A 23403-nucleotide genomic window follows, 5' to 3' on the forward strand; every position below is an offset into this window, starting at 1 on the left:
GTTTTTCAAAAGGAGTACTAATCGGCACTTGCGTGAGCACTTGCTGAGGAAGCCGATTAATGACGGGCGGCCTTTGGCTATGGGGTTGCTCCTGTTAATTGTATGGAAATGGGGCCTACGTGGTGATAATTGGTTTCTCACCACGCTACAGCGAGATCCTGATCTCGCCTACGGGAGCGGACTGGTTGCATCGCAAACTCTTTGGCGCCCGGCGTGGATCTCGTTCTTGCCCTCTCCCGCTATTTACCGGCTCGTTACGCTTGAGCACGAGTTTAACAAGGCAGGAAGATTGCGCCCTTGGCTGATGATGACCTTTTGTAAACAGTTGTGATAATCTATGAGCTGCAGGTGCACATCACCACTTTTGAGCAAACCAGAGCAGAGGGTAGATTTATATCTGAAGAACAGTAATAAGTCTTCAAGCCCACCGAACATATTATTCTGCAGAGTATGTGAATGCATATTTCATAAATATCCTGCAATTTTTCCGAAGTATAGAACGGACCCAAAAACCTTGAGTTTGTTTCTGAACATACATCATGATGCCAGCATAAATCAAAGATGATAGTCTTTTAATAAAACTTTACTTGCTCTTTGTAATATCATGTCTTTGTATATTGCACAACAGCCAAAGTGCTTCAAGATAGAATTAACTCTCATTTGCAGCATTATTCGAAATTAAGTGTGCGATTCTCTGAAAACTTTTCTCAGTGTGGTAGCGAGCGGGAATTGCCGCAAACCTCCCGGCGCTCGGCCCAGCAAGGCCAGCAACTCAAAAGAACGTTAATTGGTCGACTTAACGATGTCTCACGGGCTTCTTGCCAAATATACTGTCTCGCCAGCTGATTCACCGGGACCGCGCTCGCCAGCCCCCTGCAAACAAGGTCAAGCAGCACTTGAGCTGCACTTGCTCAGCCAATCCCAGCCAGCTTGCAAGAATGGTTCTGAGGAGACCGGCCCCAAGATTCGAGGATGCTGACCTGGGGAGGCCCTTCAATACGATGGAGGCCAGGATGGATGTCCTCGTCCCCCGAGGGTCCCAGAGGGTGAGCGACAGGATAGCCAGTGCTGCCTCGAACAAGGTGGCAGCAGCAGTCAGCTCAGGCAGTATGACCACGAGGTGGCAGCAGCTATCAGCTCAGTCAGCATGACCAAGAGGTCTGGCCTCCAGTGCCAGAAGAAGGTCAATGACCTACACCGAGCAGCTCGAGTGAGTAGGCATCAACGCACCCTCCCAAAGGGAGCATCCATTCACCCCCAACCCCCAGATGAGCCCCAACCCTCCCTCAAACCCGTCCCTACACCCATCCCTTCAACCCTCCCTCCACCCCAACGCTCCTTCACAATCCCCCCCACCCCGCCCCACAACTGTGAGCCACGTGTGTGGCTAACGATGCCCTCTCTGCGTCTCCTCGGCGAGATTCCAATTTTGCCTAGGGGAGAGGATCGGTTGCATCGCAAACTGTTTGCCGCCTGACCCAGTTCCCATTTTTGGCTTATCCCTTTTAAGATAGGGATGAGAAAAATTTATTTCTCTCAGAGGGCTATTCATTTGTGAAACTCTCTTCCCCAGAATGCAGTGGAGGCTGAGTCATTGAATTGATTCAAGATAGAGTTGGACAGATTTTCAAGGGAGTCAAGATTTTGGGTGCACTCAGGAAAGTGGAGTTGAGACACAATCAGATCTTACTGAATAGTGGAGCAGAGTTGAAGGGTCAAATAGCCTACTCCTCCCCTTAAGTCCTATGTTCCTATGTAACATACTATTAATATGATTCCTTCTGTTCAATATATTGAACTTGAGTTTTAGTGCATTCACTAAAACGGCAGAGGGATGGTATCCTCAGAAGCAAGAGCGGTTTGGACGGGGAGCAATGTCTTTACTGGAGATGCTAGCAATGCTAAAAGAGGATTCATTGAATGTGGAAGCTCGTGATGTGAAAGGTGAAGACAAGTTATGGATATGAATAGTGATGGAAGGTTTATGAACAAATATAACATGGGAAATGGGACATGCTCAGTCACAGATTCTCTGGGATTTTCTGTCGGTGGGATCTTCTGCTTCGCCAGGCGTGCACCCATGCCCACAGGTTTCCCGGCGGTATGGGGTGTCCACAATGGGAAACCCCATTGGCTGGCTGTGGGAACAGAGAATCCTGTTGCCAGTGAGGGCGCGCCATGCTGGAAAACGGGGCTGATGAGACAGGGAATCCCACCCTCTATGGAAAGGAATCCTCCGCTGAGGAAAAAGCAGACATTTCAGAAGCACTGATGTGGAAACTGGCACAGTCAGAGTAGCTGAGACGGAGGCAGAGAAAACAAGGGAATGGAGTCCTGACAAGAAAAGGGTTGGAAAGAGGTAAAATCAAGTGGTATGGAACTTACATATTTCTGACAAAAAGAGACATTCTATTGATTTTTTTCATTTGGCATTCATCAGGCCAGATGCAAGAATACCAAATTTTAAAGGGAGCAAGTTTTACGACATGTGAAGCATGTGCTGGTTGATTTGCACGTCAACTCTGGTTGGCCGAGGCATTGCCATGGAGAATGCACCAGAGAACTATTGGGCGGAATTCTCTGACCCCCCCCCCCCCCCCCCCCCCCCCCCCCCCACCGGGTCAGGGCTGCGTGAATCGTGCCACGCTGCCCCAATGCCAGGACGCAATTCTCCGCAGAGCCAGCGTGGGGCCGGCATGGTCAGCACTGTGCCGATCAGGGTATGCGCCAACTCTCCGCCCAGGCCAGCACGAACCGGATGGGCTGAGTGCTGTCATCAAAAAGATGAGTCCCACTGGCGCCGTTCTAACATCCTCTGAGCCGGCGGGACCTCGGTGTTGAAGGGGCCTGTGGAGGGGATAGTCCGACCCCGGGGGCGCCTCTGTAGTGGCCTGGCCCACGATCAGGGCCCACCGATCGACGGGCCGGCCTCTCTGCCCCCCGTCTCCTTTCCTCCGTGCCGTCTCCTGTAGTCCTGCGCCATTTGGCTTCGGGGCCGGTGAGGAGTAGAAGGCCACTGTGCATGCGCTATGTGGCACCGGCCCAACTGCACATGCGCGGATCCCGCCGCGCCAGGTTCAGGCCGGGACTGGCAGTTGGAGCGGCGTGGGCCGCTCCAGCGCTGTGCTACCCCACTGTGGCCCGGAGAATAGGGCCTTGGAACGGGCGCCGACCCCGGAGTAAAACACTCCCGTTTTTACGCCGCCGTCGGGACTCAGCCACCCGATGGGAGAATCCCGCCCATTGTCCCTGATGCTTTAATTCATTCAAAAAAGGCGCAGTGGCTTGGCATGTTCCTTATGCCTACAGATCACAAGTCACTGTGTGTGAAAAATGCAGCATCAACAAACATAAGTGCAACCCCAATTTATAAAATTAAATTTATTGTTGTTTTAATTTCGAGCACACTCGGGGTTATTGAGAAATTGCTGAATGGGTCTAGGCCTGCCACTTGCACAAATAATCAAGTTAGTTGTGGGAACCAGTAGGTCTACAGTGAAAAGTCCCTTATTAGAGATCGAGATTGAAGTGATATGTATATATGCTGGTAAAAAAAGAGTTAACAACTACATCATAGTGCAAGTCAACCACTAGAGTGATATAGTTAGATCAGAAAAAAAAGAAAACCTTAGCAGCTATTCAACTCGAGCATCATCGCAGAACTATTCGCAGCAAACAAAACCTTTGAAGACAAACGCTTCAATGGACAAAGCTCAAGATCCTCATCTCCTAAGGTTAACCAGTAATTTCAAATTTATCTGGAAGCATCAGATTTAACTAAAGCTACAGATGCTGGCAAAATTGCATTGCTTTTAACTATAGGTGGTCAACATGTGATAGAAATTTACAACTCCTTTCAATATTCTGCTGATCAGGACAAAGCTAAGTTTGATGTTATACTAAACAAATTTGATGACCACTGTAAGATCCAGACAAATGAGACATTTGAAATCTTCATTTTGCATAAAAGATTGCAAAACAAGGGGGTGTTGTTTAACAGCTTTGTAACAGACTTATGACTGCTAGCACAATCCTGTAATTTTTCAGCACTGCATGATTCTTTAATTCGGGCCCAAATAATGTTTGGTATCAATGATGAGCACCTCAAGGAAAGATTACTGAGACAAAAGGATTTAGCATTAGAAATAGCGATTGAAAAATGCCTTTCACATCAGTAATGTAAGATTCAGTACTAAGAGTATTATATCCGTGAAAAAGGCGTAAAAATCCACCACGGGGTTGAGTGTTTACAAGCGGTGTCGCAATTGAAGAAGATGCACGTTTTGGTCGGCAGCCATTTTGCACGCACGCACTTGTTATGGGCCAGGGTTTGGAAAACTTCATAGTATATCATGGAGTTCACCTGACCTACAACTGTTTACCGATTTTGGTTACAATGAGCACAAGGGCCTGCCCTTCAGGTGTGATTCAACAGAGGCCTTAAGCACTTTTAATCAAAACATGCTTTATTCTACAAATTTAGTTAACATTTTTATAAACACACACTGTATGCATTTTTATCAACTACAAACATAAATACCCACACAGCTACAGTAATCTATATATAACCCAGAATAAATTTTGCCCTTTAACTGTTCCAATTTAATAACAAGATCCCATAAACCAGAAAACCCTTTTCAAAGGTGTGGCCCAGCACGTAGCACTCAAGATCTGGTATGGATGCTCTTGTTACCAAAACAGCAGGTTTGAATTCCTTTCAGAAAACAATTTTTTTTTCAAGTTATTAAGCAGTCTGGAAATAGCTTTTAAAATGAAGATAGAGAGACACTTCGAAAGACTTCTCTTTCTGAGTACAGCAGCCCAAATGTGAAATGAAAGCAAAAACTCAGAGCTACAAACAAGCCCCAACCAAAACAAAAGTAAAACCAACTCCCAGGGCCACAGCCCAGTTCCACCCACACAATTACATCATTGAAGCCATGTGATAAGACAAAAACATTTCTTAAAGGGACACTCGCATGACACACTCAAACCCTTCTCATGCGCACTTTGTGAAAAAATGGTGGACAGATGAAAGCCGATCTGCGCATGCGTGAAGGAGTGCCATGTGTCACGACGTCAATGTCATGATGTGTTCGAGATGTGGACCTCCCATTTAAAAGAAAATGCCCCGCAAATGGAAAACAATGCTCAAAATTTGCCAAATTAACGCATTTTGCTGCACAGTGCAGATCTTCACCCGCATTTAAATCTGCTAAACAAGATTATAGACAGATTAATGTTCGCAGTATCAAATCTAAAGAAAAAGAAGAAAACTTTCATTCGATATAGAACCATACTCACTGGAAGACACACTCTTTGTTGGAATAATAGAAAAATGTGAAGAATCCAGTGAAGTGACAAAAAATCCAAAACAAATTAATTCTGTAAATTCTAATAATGAATGGTATACGGTTGTAAAAGTTAATGACTATCCAAATCTATTCAAATTGTATACTGGCACTTCAGCTAACCTGCTCTCAAAGCTGGATCTCAGCAAGCTACAACATGCACCTGAGATACTTCCAGTTGCCTGCAGACTGAAGGACTACAACGGAAATTTAATTTCTTCAATAGGGTTGTGCCACTTAAAAGTCACCAATAAGAAAATTGTCAAAAAGCAAACATTTGAGATTGTCAAGATAGATAAATCCTCACTCTTAGGTGCACAAGCACCTAATACAGCGTATTTATACTACAGCTTCACCTCAACCAATATTGAATGATGTTATCAAGAGCATTTTGAATCAATATGCAGATGTTTACAAAGGCATGGGTACACTGCCATTTCAATATAAAATCCTATTAAGGATGGATGCCAAGCCAGTGGTACATCCACCTAGGAGATTTCTTGCTCCTTTATGAGAAATGTTGAAGCAAGAATTAGAGCGACTTCAGAACCAAGGGATAATCACAGTCACTAAACTGACTGACTGGGTCAGTTCGATGGTTTGTGTGACAAATCCGTCAGGTAATCTACACATCTGTATTGATCCCAAGGATCTCAATAAAAACATAAGGAGGGAATACTATTCCATTCCAAAGTGAGAGGAGATCACCAGCGATATGGCGAATGCACACATCTTCACAAAATTAGATGCATCGCAAGGATTTTGGCAAATGCAACTTGATGACTTGAGCAGACAACTCTGCACATTTAATACACCCTTTGGAAGATGTTGTTTCAAACATATGTCTTGTATCATATGTATCATATCTGCATCTGAGATATTCCACAGGATCATGGAACAAATGATGGAAGGAATAAAAGGTATTATGGTAACATTGATGACATCATTATCTGGTCAACGACACAAGAAGAGCATATTGAGTGACTAAAGCAAGTGTTTCAGCACATCAATAAACATGGCCTCAAACTAAACCAATCCAAATGCACTTTTGGAACATCAACACTTAGATTTTTGAGAGATACAGGGCGAAATTCTCCCGCCCCCACGACGGGTGGGAGAATAGCGGGAGGGCCTTCCCGACTTTTTTGACGCCCTCCCGCTATTCTCCCCCCCCCCCCCCCCCCCCCGCCGAAATCCCGACACGAATCGCTGCCGCCGTTTTTTTACGGCCGGCAGCGATTCACAGCTGTTAGAAGGGCCGAAGTCCCAGCCCTTTACGACCTTTTTACGAACGGCAAACACACCTGGTCCTGCCGTTCGTAAAAACGTCGTGACCACCTGGAAAAAAATAACCATGGCACCGATTGGCACGGCAGTACCACGGCCGTGCCAAGGGTGCCATGGGCCCGATGCCCGCGCACTATTTGTCCTTCCGCCGCCCCGCAGTATCAATACGCGGGGCGGCTGAGGGGCAACCCGGACCGCGCATGCGCGAGTTTCGCGCAAAAACGCGATGACGTCACCCGCGCATGCGCGGGTGGAGTCTTCCCACCTGCGCATGCGCGGCTGACGTCATATGACGCGTCAGCCGGCGCTAAGTCCGACAAGCGGGCTTAACGATTTTCGTTAAGCCCGACTTGTCGGAGCCTCCGACGTCGGGCTGCTAGCCCCGACGGGGGACCAGAATCGGTCCCCCGTCGGGAAGGGGCGCGATGCCGTAAAACCCGCCCAGGTTTTACGGCAGTTTGACGATTTCTCCCGTTTTGGGAGAATTTCGCCCACAATATCTGAACATGTTGTGCAACCAGATGATGAGAAAATGTCAGCTATTCAAAGCGTGAAAGTACCTGAAGATCAAAAAGCAGTTCTCAGATTTTTAGGCTTTGTCAACATTTTGGGCAAGTTCATCTCCAATTTGTCAACAAGGACAACAGCTTTAAGACACTTAATAAAGAAGTCTACACCTTTCGAATGGACAGAGGACCATCAGAAAGAGTGACAAGATTTGAAAGTTCAACTCATGGCTGCACCAATGCTAGCTTTCTTTGATCCTAAGAGGTAGACCAAAATATCCATTGACGCATGTCAGGATGGGATAGGAGCAGTACTCTTACAGAGAGACGTCAGTTCATCTTGGGTCCTGTTGCGTATGCATCCAGAGCGATGACACTGACAGAATTTGATATGCCTAAATCAGAAAGAATGTCCGGCACAATTGACATGAATACTCAAATTCCATGATTACGTCTCTGGACTTCCCACTTTCACGGTAGAGACGGATCACAGACAGTTGGTCTACATTATCGACAAGGATCTCAATAACATGACTCCACAACTCCAAAGGATCATGATGAAGCTCGCGGTATGATTCTAACTTTATCTATGTGGTGGTATGATTAACATAACTGCCTGCCATTGGTGCAGAACACCGGCTTACCATTGGCCCTGGTCGGTCATGTGCCTCTCGACCGATTGTTTGAGACCAGTCATGTGACGGCACCCCGATTGGTCGAGAGGCTGAGTTAACCCCACCTCCAGGGCGAGGTATAAATACCCAGTACGCCCGGCGGTCGGCCATTTACTGTAGTCGACCTCAGGGCTAATATCTAGCTTATTAAAGCCAAACTTTTGTACAGCAACTCATCTCGCGTTCAATTGATGGTTCATCAATTTAATAAGCTAGAATTCTGAAGATGGAGCTCCGGATCAAGCCCGAATGCCTCCGCATCAGCCTGCAAACTCAGAACGCTTCAGAAATCTTTAAACATTGGCTGGCATCTTTCGATGGGTACCTGGCGTCCGCAAACAGCCCTCCCCACCATGGCACAGAAGCTTCATATCCTCCACTCCAGCGTGGGCATGGCGGCCTACGCAATGATTGTGGAGGAAAAAGATTACGACGCGTCCATGGTTAAGCTGAATGGACAGTTTCTTAAACCGGTAAACAGAGTATTCGCCCGACATCGGCTGGCTACCAGACAACAGCTCCCCGGTGAGTCATTAGACGATTTTTACCAGGCCCTCGCTGTCCTGGGGAGGAATTGCTCCTGCCTCCAAGTTTCAGCCACGGAGCACATGGAACTTCTGATTAGAGATGCTTACGCGGCTGGGATGCAGTCTGTCGCTATCCGCCAGCGGATGCTGGAGAAAGACGACCTCAGCCTAACTGAGGCATGGACTCTCTCCACCTCCCTGGAGGTCGCCGCTTTAAACGCCCGCGCCTATGTCCCCAGCCGCGCTGCAGCACCTTGGGCTTCCTGGCACGCTTCCCCACCACCATCCTCCGCTCCCGACCCCCCTCAGGCCTGCGCCGCGGGACGCCCCAACAAGTCCGCGGGGCCCCGCTGCTATTTCTGTGGGTTTGCTAAACACCCTCGCCCGAGCTGCCTGGCCCGCTCCGCCCTCTGTAAGAGCTGCGGGAAGAAGGGCCACTTTTCGACGGTCTGCCAGGCCAAATCGGTCGCTGCTGTACCGCGCAGCGACCGGGGATCCCCCCTCCTGGCCCATGCGGGCCCTTCCAGCACACCGCGCCAATCTCTCCCCCCCCGGGCCCCTGCGCCCGGCCGGCGCGCCTCCCCCTCTCCTCTGGGCCCTTCCGGGCCCTTCCAACGCACCGCGCAAATCTCTCCCTCCCGCCCCCGGGCCCATGCGCCTGGCCTGCGCGCCTCTCTGCCCCTGCTCTCAGCCGCTCCGATCAGCCCGCCGGCACTGCTAACCCCGCCCCCAGCAACCACGAGGGCCCCTCGGGCGCTGCCATCTTGGGCCCCGGACGCCACATGCGGGTGCTGGGTGCCGCCATCTTGGGGCCCCGACTCCATGTGCGGGTCCTGGGCGCCGCCATCTTGGGGCCCCGACTCCACGTGCGGATCCTGGGCACCACCATCCTGGACTGGCACGCAAGGTTCCGCCAGCACATACTCAGCCGACGACGACTACGACGATGGTTCTTCTCCATGGCTTGCGGCCATTCAACTCGACCAGTCACGGCCACGCACCCTCGCCAAAACAACGACGCTGATCCACCTCAACGGCCACAAGATGGGCTGACTGCTGGACTCCCGGAGCACGGAAAGCTTCGTTCAACCTGCCACGGTAAGACGCTGCGCATTCCCTGACCATCTGGTAAAACACAAAATCGGGTTAGCCTCAGGTTCACACTCCGTCCGCATCTCCGGCTGTTGCATCGTGGACCTCACGGTCCAAGGAAATGTTTTTAGAAATTACAAACTCCTTGTCCTCCCTGACCTTTGCGCACCGGCACTCCTAGGACTGGACTTCCAGTGCAACCTGCAGAGCTTGACCTTCCAATTCGGTGGCCCTATACCCCCCCTCACTGTCTGAAACCTTGCGTCCCTCAAAGTGGACCCCCCCTCCTTGTTTGCTAATCTCATCCCCGATTGCAAACCCATCGCAACACAGAGCAGACGGTACAGCGACAGAACCGGACCTTCATCAGGTCCGAGGTCCAGAGGTTGCTGAAGGAAGGGGTCATCGAGGCCAGCAACAGTCCCCGGCGAGCCCAAGCGCTGGTGGTCCGGACTGGGGAGAAAAACCGGCTGGTCATCGACTATAGCCAGACCATCAACCGGTTTGCGCAACTGGACGCGTATCCTCTCCCCCGTATTTCCGCCATGGTAAACGATATCGCGAAATACAAAGTCTTCTCCACTGTGGACCTCAAGTCCGCCTATCACCAGATCCCCATCCGCGCGGGTGACCGCAAATACACCGCGTTTGAGGCAGATGGGCGCCTCTACCACTTCCTTAGGGTTCCATTCGGTATCACAAATGGGGTCTCGGTCTTCCAACGGGAGATGGACCGAATGGTCGACAAGTACGGATTACGGGCTACCTTCCCGTTCCTCGATAATGTCACCACCTGTGGCCACGACCAGCAGGACCATGACACCAACCTCCGGAAATTTCTCCAAACCGCAATACTCCTTAACCTCACTTAAAATAAAGATAAGTGTGTGTTTAGCACCGACCGTCTAGCCATCCTCGGCTACGTAGTGCGTAACAGAGTGATAGGCCCCGACCCTGAACGCATGCGCCCCCTGATGGAACTCCCTCTCCCCAATACCCTCAAATCCCTCAAACGCTGCCTGGGTTTCTTCGCTTACTACGCCCGATGGGTTCCCAATTACGCCGACAATTCCCGTCCCCTCATTCAAACCACGACCTTCCCGCCGTCGACAGAGGCCTGCCAGGCCTTTAGCCGCATCAAAGCGGACATCGCAAAGGCCACGATGCGCGCCATCGACGAGTCCCTACCCTTCCAGGTCGAGAGTGACGCATCAGAAGTAGCTCTGGCGGCCACCCTGAACCAAGCGGGCAGACCCGTGGCCTTCTTCTCCAGAACCCTCCAGGCTTCCGAACTCCGCCACTCCTCTGTGGAAAAGGAAGCCCAGGCCATAGTCGAAGCTGTGCGACATTGGAGGCACTATTTGGCCGGCAGGAAGTTTAACCTCCTCACAGACCAACGGTCAGTGTTCTTCATGTTTGATAATGCACAAAGGGGCAAGATTAAGAATGACAAGATCTTACGGTGGCGGATCGAGTTGTCCATGTACAACTATTAGATCTTGTATCGTCCTGGGAAGCTCAGTGAGCCTCCTGATGCCCTGTCCCGCGGTACCTGCGCCAGCGCGCAGATAGACCGCCTCCGCTCCCTCCACGTGAACCTCTGCCATCCAGGGGTGACCCGTTTCTACCATTTCATAAAGGCCCGCAACCTGCCTTTCTCCATCGAGGAAGTCAGGACAGTAACCCATGACTGCCACATCTGTGCAGAGTGCAAACCGCACTTCTACTGCCCCGAGCGCGCACATCTGATCAAAGCATCCCGCCCCTTCGAAAGTCTCAGCATTGACTTCCAGGGGCCCCTTCCCTCTAGCAACCATAACATTTACTGCCTGGCGGTAATCGACGAATACTCCCGCTTCCCCTTCACCATTCCCTGCCCCGACATGACCACATCGACCGTCATTAAGGCCCTCCTCTCCATCTTCTCCCTGTTCGGCTACCCCGCATACATACATAGCGATCGGGGGTCCTCATTTATGAGCGACGAGCTGCGTCAATTCCTGCTCAACAGGGGCATTGCCTCTAGCAGGACGACCAGCTATAACCCTCGGGATAACGGACAGGTCGAGCGGGAGAATGGTACCATCTGGAAGACCATACTACTGGCCCTCCGGTCCAGAGATCTCCCTATTTCCCGATGGCAAGAGATTATCCCCGATGCCCTTCATTCTATCCGCTCACTCCTCTGTACCACAACAAATCAGACACCTCATGAACGTCTTCTTGTTTTCCCCAGGAAGTCGTCCTCCGGATCCCCTCTCCCGACGTGGCTGGCCGCTCCCGGACCCATCTTGCTCCGGAAGCATGTGCGGGTGCACAAGTCGGACCCGTTGGTGGAACAAGTCCAGTTACTCCACGCTAACCCGCAGTATGCGTACGTGGAGTACCCCAACGGTCGGCAGGACACGGTCTCCCTCCGGGACCTGGCACCCGCCGGCGTGCGGCCTTCCCCCACTTCACCACAGACCCCCCCCCCGTTTTTTTTCCCCCAGCGCCCCACCCAGGCCACCCCTTCCCCATCCATGGCGTCTCCACCACCAGCCCGGGTGACGGAGACTGTTCAAGGACCATCGCTCCCGGACTCCAGGATGCCAGCAGAACCACCGCCATCGGCTGAACCAACGTCACCAACTCCACTGCGGCAGTCTGCCAGGACGTCACGGGCAACAAAAAGGCTGATCGAGTCTATTTTATTTTCAACAACACCATGGACCTTGTATGGACAATATGTACTATTGTTAAATGTCTGGGCCAGTGGGAAGCCAAACCGTTTTTTTTTCTCCCTTCTCTGGCTACTACTCATACCACCAGTTCTCTCCCCCCCCCCCCCCAGCTCTCGTTGATACCACCCCCCCCCACCTCCGGCTTCTTTCTCCACAAGGGGTGAATGTGGTGGTATGATTAACATAGCTGCCTGCCATTGGTGCAGAACACCGGCATACCATTGGCCCTGGTCGGTCATGTGCCTCTCGACTGATTGGTTGAGACCAGTCATGTGATGGGTCCCCGATTGGTCGAGAGGCTGAGTTAACCCCGCCTCCAGGGCGAGGTATAAATACCCAGTACACCCGGCGGTCGTCCATTTACTGTAGTCGACCGCAGGGCTAACGTCTAGCTAAAGCCTAACTTTTGTACAGCAACTCGTCTTGCGTTCAATTGATGGTTCATCAATCTACATGCCAGTCAACGATTTAATCATAGCAGATGCACTATCATACTCTGTTACTCAATTCACTCAATTGTTGTGACTACATTTTAAGTATTGATTACTACTCTAACTATCCAGAGGTCATGAAGCTACCGGTTTTGACATCCAAATCAGTCATTAAAGCCTGCAATTAAACATTTTCAAAACATGGGATACCCACCACTGTCATGTCAGACATGGACCATGTTTTGACAGCAACGAACATGCCGAGTTCTCAAGACAGTACAATTTTACACATGTGACATCTAGTCCTGACTACACTCAGTCCAATAGAGAAGGGTGTACACATTGTCAAGTAATTGATAAGTAAAGGTATGGATTCTGCGCCAGACATCCATCTTGCGTTTTTATCCTATAGAGCTACTCCACTATCAACTGGACTTTCACCGGCACAAATGTTAATGAATCGGGATCTCAGAACTACATTACCATCCTTCCATCTGCAGAATCCAGATCATTTGCCAGTGTTAAAGAAGACAGAACAACAACGTACTCAACAACAGATATATTATAACATGCGTACAACTAAACTGGAAACATTAACTCGTTGCAATTAAAATACCGGATGGAAGTTGGTCTGTTCCTGCAAAGATCATAAGACAAGCAGCACCATTCTCATACATTCTGAACACAGTGCGAAGTCTTACAACACCAGGTTAAAGTCCAACAGGTTTGTTTCAAACACTAGCTTTCGGAGCACTGCTCCTTCCTCAGGCATTCACCTCAGGCATTCGCTCTTCAAACCAGGAGCGACTAGACAGCAGTTAGAGAGTTATAGCACTGTTAAAACTTATAAGTACAGTTAATACTTATTCTGATTTACTTGATCACCAGTGATAGTTCTGTAAGAGTGAACAAACTCATTTCATCATTAGTATTCAATTCGTTATTCATTAAACCTATTTTGCTTTGAATTGAAGATTGGTAGTTTCATTGATCATTCTGGAAGTAAAGCAAAGAGTAACAACATATTACAAACAAGTAATATAACAGAGATGTCCAAAAAGGGCAGGCAAAATCAGAGATAAAATACATGACAGTGAGAGATGAATGGAAATTCAGAGCTTAATTAACAACATTTTCTAGATCAGAGCGAGAGCACAAAGTGACACTGAGTCATCAGTATAATAGAAAATAGGTCATATAGAGGACTTGAATGGGAACAAAGTGTTGAACATGTCTTATAAAAAGACAGGCACGGCTAGGCCAAACATGGGTTCCCATAGCGACACTTTTTATCTGGAGGAAGTAAGTGGTATTAAAAGAAAAGTTGCTTAATGTGAGAAAATCCATCTTTACCTCCAGTCAATCACACACCCAACTTGACACAATTCACCATGCAAGACTGAAGCTCTGATCAGTTTCTTATACATCTTGACAACTTAAGCTTTTAGTCTGTGAGAGTCGAGAGTTGACAGCCATCACACACGCAAGACAGTTTTAATAAAACGCATTATTGATGGAAGTGGCATCAGCATAATTATGACCTTTGCTGCCTAATACATGCAGAGGCCCAAAGCAGTTGGCAAGCAATAGTTTCTCAACAGGGAGATAAAAGCTGCTGACTTGACACTAAAGCAAGACTTCGTGCACTATGAATGTGGAGATTTTTATTAAGTAAAGGCGCATTGTGAAACATAGATTTTTAAGTCAGAATTATTTCTACCAGTGCTCAAATAATGGCAGTCACTAAATCTAATATCTTGCATCTGTATTTTAAGAGACAAATTATAATATTCTATTTTAATGTTTCAGTGCAATATAGAACAAGACAATTGGATCCCTAAATGAATCGGTACACATTGGATGGCAGCATGCATGCTGACAGGATTCAGGGGCGGAATTCTCCAACACCTCGCAGGGTCGGAGAATCGCCCGGGGCTGGCGTAAATCGCGTTCCCGCCGTGGCCGGAATTCTCCGCTACCCGGGAATCGGCGGGAGTGGAAATCACGCCCCCCACGGCAATTCTCCGGCCCGCGATGGGCCGAAGTCCCGCCGCTGACAGGCCAATCCCACCGACGTGGTTAAAACCACCTCTGTGCCGGCGGGATTGGCGGCGCGAGCGGGTCCCCGGGGTCCTGGGGGGGGGGGGCACGGGGAGATCGGACCTCGATGGGTGCCCCCACGGTGGCCTGGCCTGCGATTGGGGCCCACTGATTGCCTGGTGGGCCATTGCCATGGGGGAACTCTTTTTCTTCCACTGCTGCCATGGCCTCCACCATGGCGGAGGCAGAAGAGACCCCCTCCACTGCGCATGCGCATGTGGTGACGTCAGCGGCTGCTGATGCTCCGGCGCATGCGTGGACTGGCGAAGGTCTTTCGGCCAGCCCCAACACCGGGCGGCATAACGCCAATGGCTGTTGGCGCAAGTTATGGCGCCATCGGTGGAGCGGGAGCCACTCCGGCGCGGGCCTAGCCCCTAAAGGTGCGGAGAATTCCACACCTTTGTGGAGGCCCGTCGCCGGAGTGGGGAGAATTGCGCCGCAGGGGCAGAATTCCCCGACCCTCCGCAGGGTCGGGGAATCACCTGGGGCCGGCAAATATCCCGCCCCCACCGTGCCCGTAATTCTCCGCCACCCGGGAATCGGCGGGAGCTGGAATCACGCCACGCCAGATGGCGTGCCCCCCGCGCCGATCGGCGTGCCCCCTGGTGATTCTCCGGCCCGCGATGGGCCGAAGTCCCACTGTTGACAGGCCAATCCTGCCGACGTGGTTTAAACCACCTCTGTGCCAGCGGGATTAGCAGCGCGAGCGGGCCCCCGGAGTCCGGGGGGGGGACGCGGGGCGATCAGACCCTGGGGGGTGCGCCCACGGTGGCCTGACCTGCGATCGGGGTCCACCGATCGGCGGGCTGGCCAGTGCCATGTGGGCACTCTTTTTCTTCTGCCGCCGCCATGGCCCCCACAATGGCGGAAGCGGAAGAGACCCCCCACCGCGCATGCGCCGGTGGTGACGTCAGCGGCCGCTGACCTCTGGCGCATGCGCGGACCGGCAAAGACCTTTCGGCCAGCCCCAACGCCGGGCGGCATAGTGCCAAAGGCCGTTGGCGCCAGTTTTGGTGCCATCGGTGGAGCGGGAGCCACTCCGGTACGAGCCTAGCCCCTAAATGTACAGAGAATTCCTCACCTTTGGGGAGGCCCGACGCCGGAGTGGTTGGCGCCACTCCGCTACGCCGGGACCCCCCCTCCGCCCCGCCGGGTAGGGTAGAATTGCGCCCCAGGTTACTCATTAGAACACAAAGACCCACATAGTCAAAGACTGGACATGCCCCAGAGGATGCCATATCGTAGCCCTTGAAGGTGCCAAAGAATTGACTCTGAGAATTATCTGGGAAGTTTGAACTTCTGGTTGGTAATGTCCAAGCTTCCTGGGACCCTCCACAAAAGACACAGGGTCGGAGACAGCGGGCTGTTCCACCTAATTCACAGAGGGAATGTTCAACAAAAAAATTCGGGTCCAACTCGAGGGCATCTACAGAACTGACCCCCAAAGACTCATACTGACAGCCTCCACCACCCTGCTCCCCCCACCGCCCACCCACCCCCCTGACAGACCTGAGCACCAACTACCCATCTGACTAATCCATCTGCTCCCGACCAAAACTAACCTGACCACACTACCCGATCACACCAGCCTGATTCCTCCTCATCCCGGCCTCCCAACCTCACCTGACCCAACACTCACCGATCCAACTCCCGTTGACTTCATCCGCAAACCAAACCTGATTAGTTGCTGACGTGACCTGACTGGTCCCACCCCCCAACTTCCCCTTGACCCAATCTGACTAGCGCCTGACCAGACAACACCTCCAGACCTGACTACCCCTGACCCACTGACCCATCTCAGCCACTTGTCCCCTAACCAGCTCGGCCTAACTTACCTCCTTGCTACCCTATCCACTAAGCACCCCACTACCCACCTTACATCCTACCAGCTGCCACCCTGCCTAGCTGCCACTCACCCTGCTGTGACCCGATCCAGCTGCCACCCTATCATCTCACACAGCCTACCCCTCACTCGCCTACCCAGCTTAAATGATTATTTTCTCTCAGTAGCTTTTCAACAAAGCTCTGGGGAATTTCAATTCTTTGCTTGGTAGAATATGGCAGCTAGTGCCACAAAATGGAGGCAGAGTGGCAATCTAACAATGATACGGGCCAATGTACTATAAAAACCACAGAAATACAGAAGAGGGCAAGAGCGAAAACCTTGCAGGCTGTGCAATTGCAGATCCAGGTAAGTATAGTTTGACCAATTGAATCACGATTTACATCATGTAATGAAACCTGAGGCAGCACGGTAGTGCAGTGGTTAGCACTGCAGCCTCACGGCGCCAAGGTCCCAGGTTCGATCCTGGCTCTGGGTCACTGTCCATATGGAGTTTGCATATTCTCCCCGTGTCTGCGTGGGTTTCACCCCCACAACCCAAAGTTGTGCAGGGTAGGTGGATTGGCCACGCTCAATTACCCCTTAATTGGAAAAATGAATTGGGTACTCTAAATTGAAAAATAAATAAATAAATAAATAAAGAGAATGTAGTGAAACCTTTTAGAGTGTCCACATGGGTTACATCTAACAAGCAAAAGAGCTGACAACCTCTCAAGGTCATGTCCCAACTGAAGTCAACATATCTGACATTAGCTAACAAAAGCAAAACGTTCTTTGCTGGAAAGAATCCGCAAGCAAACCTGGAAAGAAAAATTGAAAGAACACCATCCAATGCAAGCATGACGCCTCTGAGATCATTGCTCTCTCATATATCTATTTGTGTTTAATGGTATTTGTGATTACACAAAGTGGCTGTGACTAAACAGGAAGAGATTAATAAAGAAGGCCCAAAATCAATCATCTCGTCCCTGTCTTAATGTAATAATAATAGCTTATTGTCATAAGTAGGCATCAATGAAGTTACTGTGAAAAGCCCCTCGTCACCACATTCCGGCGCCTATTCGGGGAGACCGGTATGGGAATTGAACCCGCGCTGCAGGCTTCCTCTGCATTACAAGCCAGCTGTTTAGCCCACTGTGCTAAACCAGCCATAAATGTTAAGCTCCGAGCCAGCCAGGGGTTGAACCTGGAATCTCCTGATTCGTAGTCAGACGCGTTATCCATTGTGCCACTGGCCCATAATGTGAGCAGTTAATTATCGTCATAGAATTTACAGTGCAGAAGGAGGCCATCTGGCCCATCAAGTCTGCACTGACCCTTGGAAAGAGCACCCTACTTAAGCCCACACCTCTACCATATCCCTGTAACCCAGGAACCCCACCTAACCTTTTTGACACTAAGGGCAATTTAGCATGGCCAATCCACCTAACCTGCACATCTTTGGACTGTGGGAGGAAACCGGAGCACCCGGAGGAAACCCACGCACACACAGGGAGGCATGCACAGACTCTGCACAGACAGTGACCCAACCTGGGAATCTTCCTGGGACCCTGGAACTGTGAAGCAACCGTGCTGACCAATGTGCTACTGTGCCGCCCTTGCCACGTCATCTGGATGTATTCACTCTGAGGTAAACTAATCTTTCCACTCCATCCTGCCTATCAAATTTCAGCCCCTCTGTCATGTCTGTTTCAAAAAATATTTTGTCACCACCAAAAACTGACCCGAAACCCATTAAGATCATGTAGACATAGGCTCTGGTCAGGCCCCATTTGGAGTATTGTGAGCAGTTTTTGGGTCCCGTATCTAAGGAAGGATGTACTGGCCTTAGAAAGGGTCCAGAGGAGGTTCACAAGAACGATCCCTGGAATGAAGAACTTGTCATATGAGGAACGTTTGAGGACTCTGGGTCTGTACACGTTGGAGTTTAGAAGGATGAGAGGGGATCTTATTGAAACTTACAGGATACTGCGAGGCCTGGATAGAGTGGACGTGCAGAGGATGTTTCCACTTGTAGGAAAAACTAGAACCAGAGGACACCATCTTGGACTAAAGGGACGATCCTTTGAAACAGAGATGAGGAGGGTGAAAGGAGCCAGAGGGTGGTGAATCTGTGGAACTCATTGCCATAGAAGGCTGTGGAGGCCAATTCACTGAGTGTCTTCAAGACAGAGATAGATAGGTCCTTGATTAACAAGGGGATCAGGGGTTATGGGGAGAAGGCAGGAGAATGGAGATGAGAAAATATCAGCCAGGATTGAATGGCGGAGCAGACTCGATGGGCCAAGTGGCCTAATTCCGCTTCTATGTCTTATGGTCTTATGAAAATCGATGGCATCACGGGGTGCTCAAGTTAAATCAAGTCAGATACAGTATTCTACCAAGGTTCATTTGTCGAGTCCTGTGGCATTGGAGAATTGGTAACAGGGACAAGACTCGTCAAGAATCTGCAGAAAGGTGATGGATACATGAAGACCATTGGACACTTGTGTTGGGACAGGGGTATCCTTGGGCAGCAGCATCTGTGACTGAGACGTCTTCTTCAGGATATCCCCTACTCACCTCAAATGGGAAGGGGGCTAGCAATGTTGCCCTACAAATAGGCTGTCCAACTTTCTCCTTGCTGGGGAACCACCTCCTGTGGGAGCATCACCTTCATGGACAAAGAAAGAAAACTTGAAATTTTGCAACTTGGAACGTTAGAACACTCTTAGATAATTTCAGGAATGACCACCCAGAAAGCAGAACCGTAAACGTATCACATGAGCTATTAAGACTCCAAATTGGCATTACTGCCCTCAGTGAGTCCGCCTTCTTGAGGAGGGACATCTGAAGGAACAAGCAGGGGGAAACCACTTCTACTGGAGAGGAAAGGCTGACAGCGAACTTTTTATGCCCACGCGATATGTTTTGCCTGTGGATAAGGAACCTGGGTGCATTGCCAGAACTCCCCAATTGTATAAACGAAAGACTCATGACACTTCACTCAGCTCAGTCATAAACAATATGCCACTGTCATCAGCACTTATGCCCTGAACTTGACTCCAATAATGTGTTCGGGGAAAGTTCTATTCTGACATGGATGAAGTGCTCCCTGCTACCCTAAAAGAAGAAAAGATGATCCTCCTGGCAGATCTTTATGCTGTGACCCTGATGTCTTGCCATTTTATCAATGAACACACAAAAAAGTGGCAGTACACATGCATCCACCATGTGAATATAATCATTGAGAAGACTTGCGCAACGATTGTCTATTACTCATTTTTAAAAAAGACTTACAAATTGGTATTGAATTTAGCCACATCTGGATTCCTAATTAGCCATAATTGCCAGGGTCTTCCAGCCCCGCCTGCCGCTGGGATCGTCCAGTCCCATCGCAAGTCAATGGACTTTTGGTTGGCACATTGCAACTCCGCCCCAGCAGGGCTGGGAAATCTCACACCCATTGTTAACGTTGCAGCCATGGTGTGAGGAAGAAAAACATGCAAGACAAATTTTTTGGATTTTATAGGAATTGAAAGAAAAATTCAGAGAACTGACCGCCGGAATGTGACGACTAGGGGTTTTCACAGACACCTCATTGAAGCCGACTTGTGACAAGAGGCGATTATTATTATTTATATAATCATATGGATAAAATTGAGAAAGGCAAGAAACATTATCAGAAAAAAATGAGTGACTAGGGGCACAAATTTGCATATGCATCTACCAAGAGCGCAAAGAATGATGCAGGCGCAAATGCACACGAGAATCGGGAAATTAGATTCTCACCAGGGAAATCTCATTTTACAATTTTCCCTGCCCCTCACAAGTGATGCTGCTATAACACTCATGGAGGTCATTGCATCAGAACCATCAGATTGGCCGTGACGTCCAGTGAATACGAGCTCCCCGGTAATGAGGGGTTTAGATCACTAGTATAAAAACCCCAGCCTGGGTGCAGGTTGGGTAGGGAGATCATTCGGGGAGTGGAGAGTTTGTATATCATGAAGAAAACCTAACCTTTGTTTCCTACTTGCTTGGTCAATGCTTGCTACTTTAGCGGATTCTACACCACCATTTCTAGATACATCATTTACATAAATTTTTATGCGATTACCGTGTTTCCCCGCCTTATCGCCTCCTCTCATTTAAAATTCCGTTTAGAACTGCTTTGTAAAAACGTGAAGCAATCGAGGTGAACCCATCGGGGGGGGGGGGGCACATGTAAGTGTACCCCCGGAGGGAAAGGGAAATTGCCCTGCCGCTGCCTCTGGCACCATTGCTCTGCCCCCTGACACTGCCAGGTGCTTGCCGCAGTGCTTGTGATGGGGGCTGGGGAATTTCTCCATATCTGTGGGGGGCTACCCGTGTGCTGGTGAGGGCAGGATGTATTCCCAGTATCTGTTTGGGAGGATGGGGAGCTGCCCAGTGCTTGTGGGGAGAGGTTCCCCATATCCGTGAGCAGATGGACGAGTGCATTTTAAAAATGACGGCCAATCTCTGTGGAGCTGGCATTGCCTCTCCATCAGGGCCCACTCCACCACTGTGATGGCGAGGTCAATGCCTCCAGATTTTCTTTGCACAGATGGCCATATTATCTGGAGAGAAAACTCGGTTGTGCAGCTAGACAGCTACACGCCGGTTTTCCAGCCTTAGCCAGCACCCTCTACACAGAGTGGAAATTTCCACCATAGAAGTGAGAAAAGAACCAATTGTCTGAAGCCAAATTGTTTCTTGTATCTTGTCCATGGGTGAAAATGAGGAACCGAGTTCCTCCTGATTATGGAAGCATTATTTAATTCTTGGATGAACTATCATGAGAGCCCACTAAATAAGATCTGCATTGATATTAGTCAAAAAGTCTAACTAGGTCAGACCTTTGGAGATGTGCTGCAGAAAGTCGCCATTTTCCTGGGTTAGCAAGACATCGGGCAGCAACCTCCGTGTTTCTCAGCAGCCCGCCCTTCGCTGGTGACGGGACTCTCTCTTCCCACTGCTTGTCAATGGCATTTCCCATTAAAGCCACCTCACCATGCCGGGAAACCCACAGATTGGAGTGTGCTGCCGGAGAATTATGACCATCAGCTTCCTGCTTCACATTTGACTTGACTTATTCTCAACAGCAGCATGAATTACAAGAAACAAGAAGCAAAATGTAGCACAACTTAATTAGTGGTACAGCATCAATTCTATTTGTGTATTCATGGCAAAAGCAGTCTCACATTGCATAAATTAAGGCAATTTGAAAAGGCAAATGAAAGTGCCACCATTAAAGTTGATTATTTATTCTCATGATAATATGCCGATAAAATCCTGGTGACTAAATAAGATTTTTTTTCCAACTAGCCTGTTGATGCAGTTTGCAGCTGCCATCTTGACTTGCAGCAACTGCTCACACCTCAATGCAGTATGGGATTTTGCTTGAGATTTCTGTTGGTAAACCGATTCACATGAAAATAACTGGAGAAATTCAAGTGCAGAGGGATTTTAGCAAATCAATAAAAGGCTTGCTATTAAGACTGCAGTGATCTGAAAGCATCATTTTCACAGGAACCCTCTTGGACTGTATTTCTGCCGCCATCTTTTTTTTAATTTTTAGATTACCCAATTATTTTTTTTCCAACGAAGGGGCAATTTACCGTGGCCACTCCACCTAACCTGCACATCTTTGGGTTGTGGGGGTGAAACCCACACAGACACGGGGAGAATGTGCAAACTCCATACAGACAGTGACCTAGGGCCGGGATTCGAACCCAGGTCCTCAGCACCGTAGGCTGCAGTACTAACCACTGTTCCATGGGCCGCCCCATTCTGCCACCAAGTTTGATTTTGCAGCTCTGATTCATAGTTAAAGCAACCAGATCAATTTTTGAAAGCAGTTACCATAATTGCACTGCTTCCCAGCTCCCTCAACGGGGGTGGGTGGAGTGAGGGGTGTGTCCAATGGTATTTAATCTAAATATATTCAATTACTTTCTGCATCACTCTTCGTGCTCTTACTATTATCTATTCACACAAAACTTCAAAGTGCTGCTGCTCATAGTCAAAAGTTAAAACTCAGTTCTTAAATGTAGCACATACAATATTTTGAACTGAAAAGTCTGACTGCGAAGAGAGTTGGATCAAGGATTCTCAGGCAACTGTCCATTTCAGCAGTAAGTCAGTAGTTCTTTGAAGTATAGGTGTTCAGAATAGTTATTAAAGGGACACACCGGACATTACATGATATTCATTAGACATAAGACTGACTAAATTTCAGTTGATAAAACCTTTAGTCTCCTGGATTCAATAGCTTGTCATTCCTTGAATTATCTCATCAATGTTAATTCCACTGATTATTCTGGTTGGAATTTTCAGATCATCCTTTACCTTTATGTACTATCTGAAGGTATCTCCATTCCATTAGCCTGCAGATAATATATTCAGCTTTCACTGAACTGTCATTTGGAGACAGCTTTTAGCCAATTTAGTTTTGATATGTAGCTTCCTCCTCGAAATTGATTAGGAGAATCAAAGAGAGACAAAGAGAAAAGTAAGTGAAGTATTTAAAACTTTGTTTCACTGCATTGGAAAGTTCCCAGTTTGATTCATTTCAATTGTTAGTACTTTCTGATCTTGAAGGCCCACCTTCTCAACCTTGCCCCTCGCCTGAAAGTGGTGTTAAACCACCATCAGTCAGCTCTCCCCCTCAAAGGGGAAAGCAGCCTATGGTCATCTACAACTATGGCGACTTTATCTTTTTGGTCTCATACCTCAAATGGCTTCCTTTCCTTTCTTTACACCAGCTATCTTTCTTTGCTTCGGGACCATCAAATCCTAGAATGTTTACAGCATAGAAGGAAGCCATTTGGTCCATCATTTTTTAAAAATTTAGAGTGCCCAATTCT

The 23403-nt window shown here is 49.1% G+C and overlaps 1 non-coding gene across 1 annotated transcript; it reads right to left on the reverse strand.

Annotated features, from left to right (window-relative positions):
- Nucleotides 1-17699: 17699 nt before the first annotated feature.
- On the reverse strand, nt 17700-17772 carry trnar-acg. Its single transcript has one exon. It is a non-coding gene; the product is annotated as a tRNA-Arg (tRNA).
- Nucleotides 17773-23403: the final 5631 nt, after the last annotated feature.

Source organism: Scyliorhinus canicula, chromosome 2 (genome assembly GCF_902713615.1).
Source record: "Scyliorhinus canicula chromosome 2, sScyCan1.1, whole genome shotgun sequence".
NCBI classification, from domain to species: Eukaryota; Metazoa; Chordata; class Chondrichthyes; order Carcharhiniformes; family Scyliorhinidae; genus Scyliorhinus; species Scyliorhinus canicula.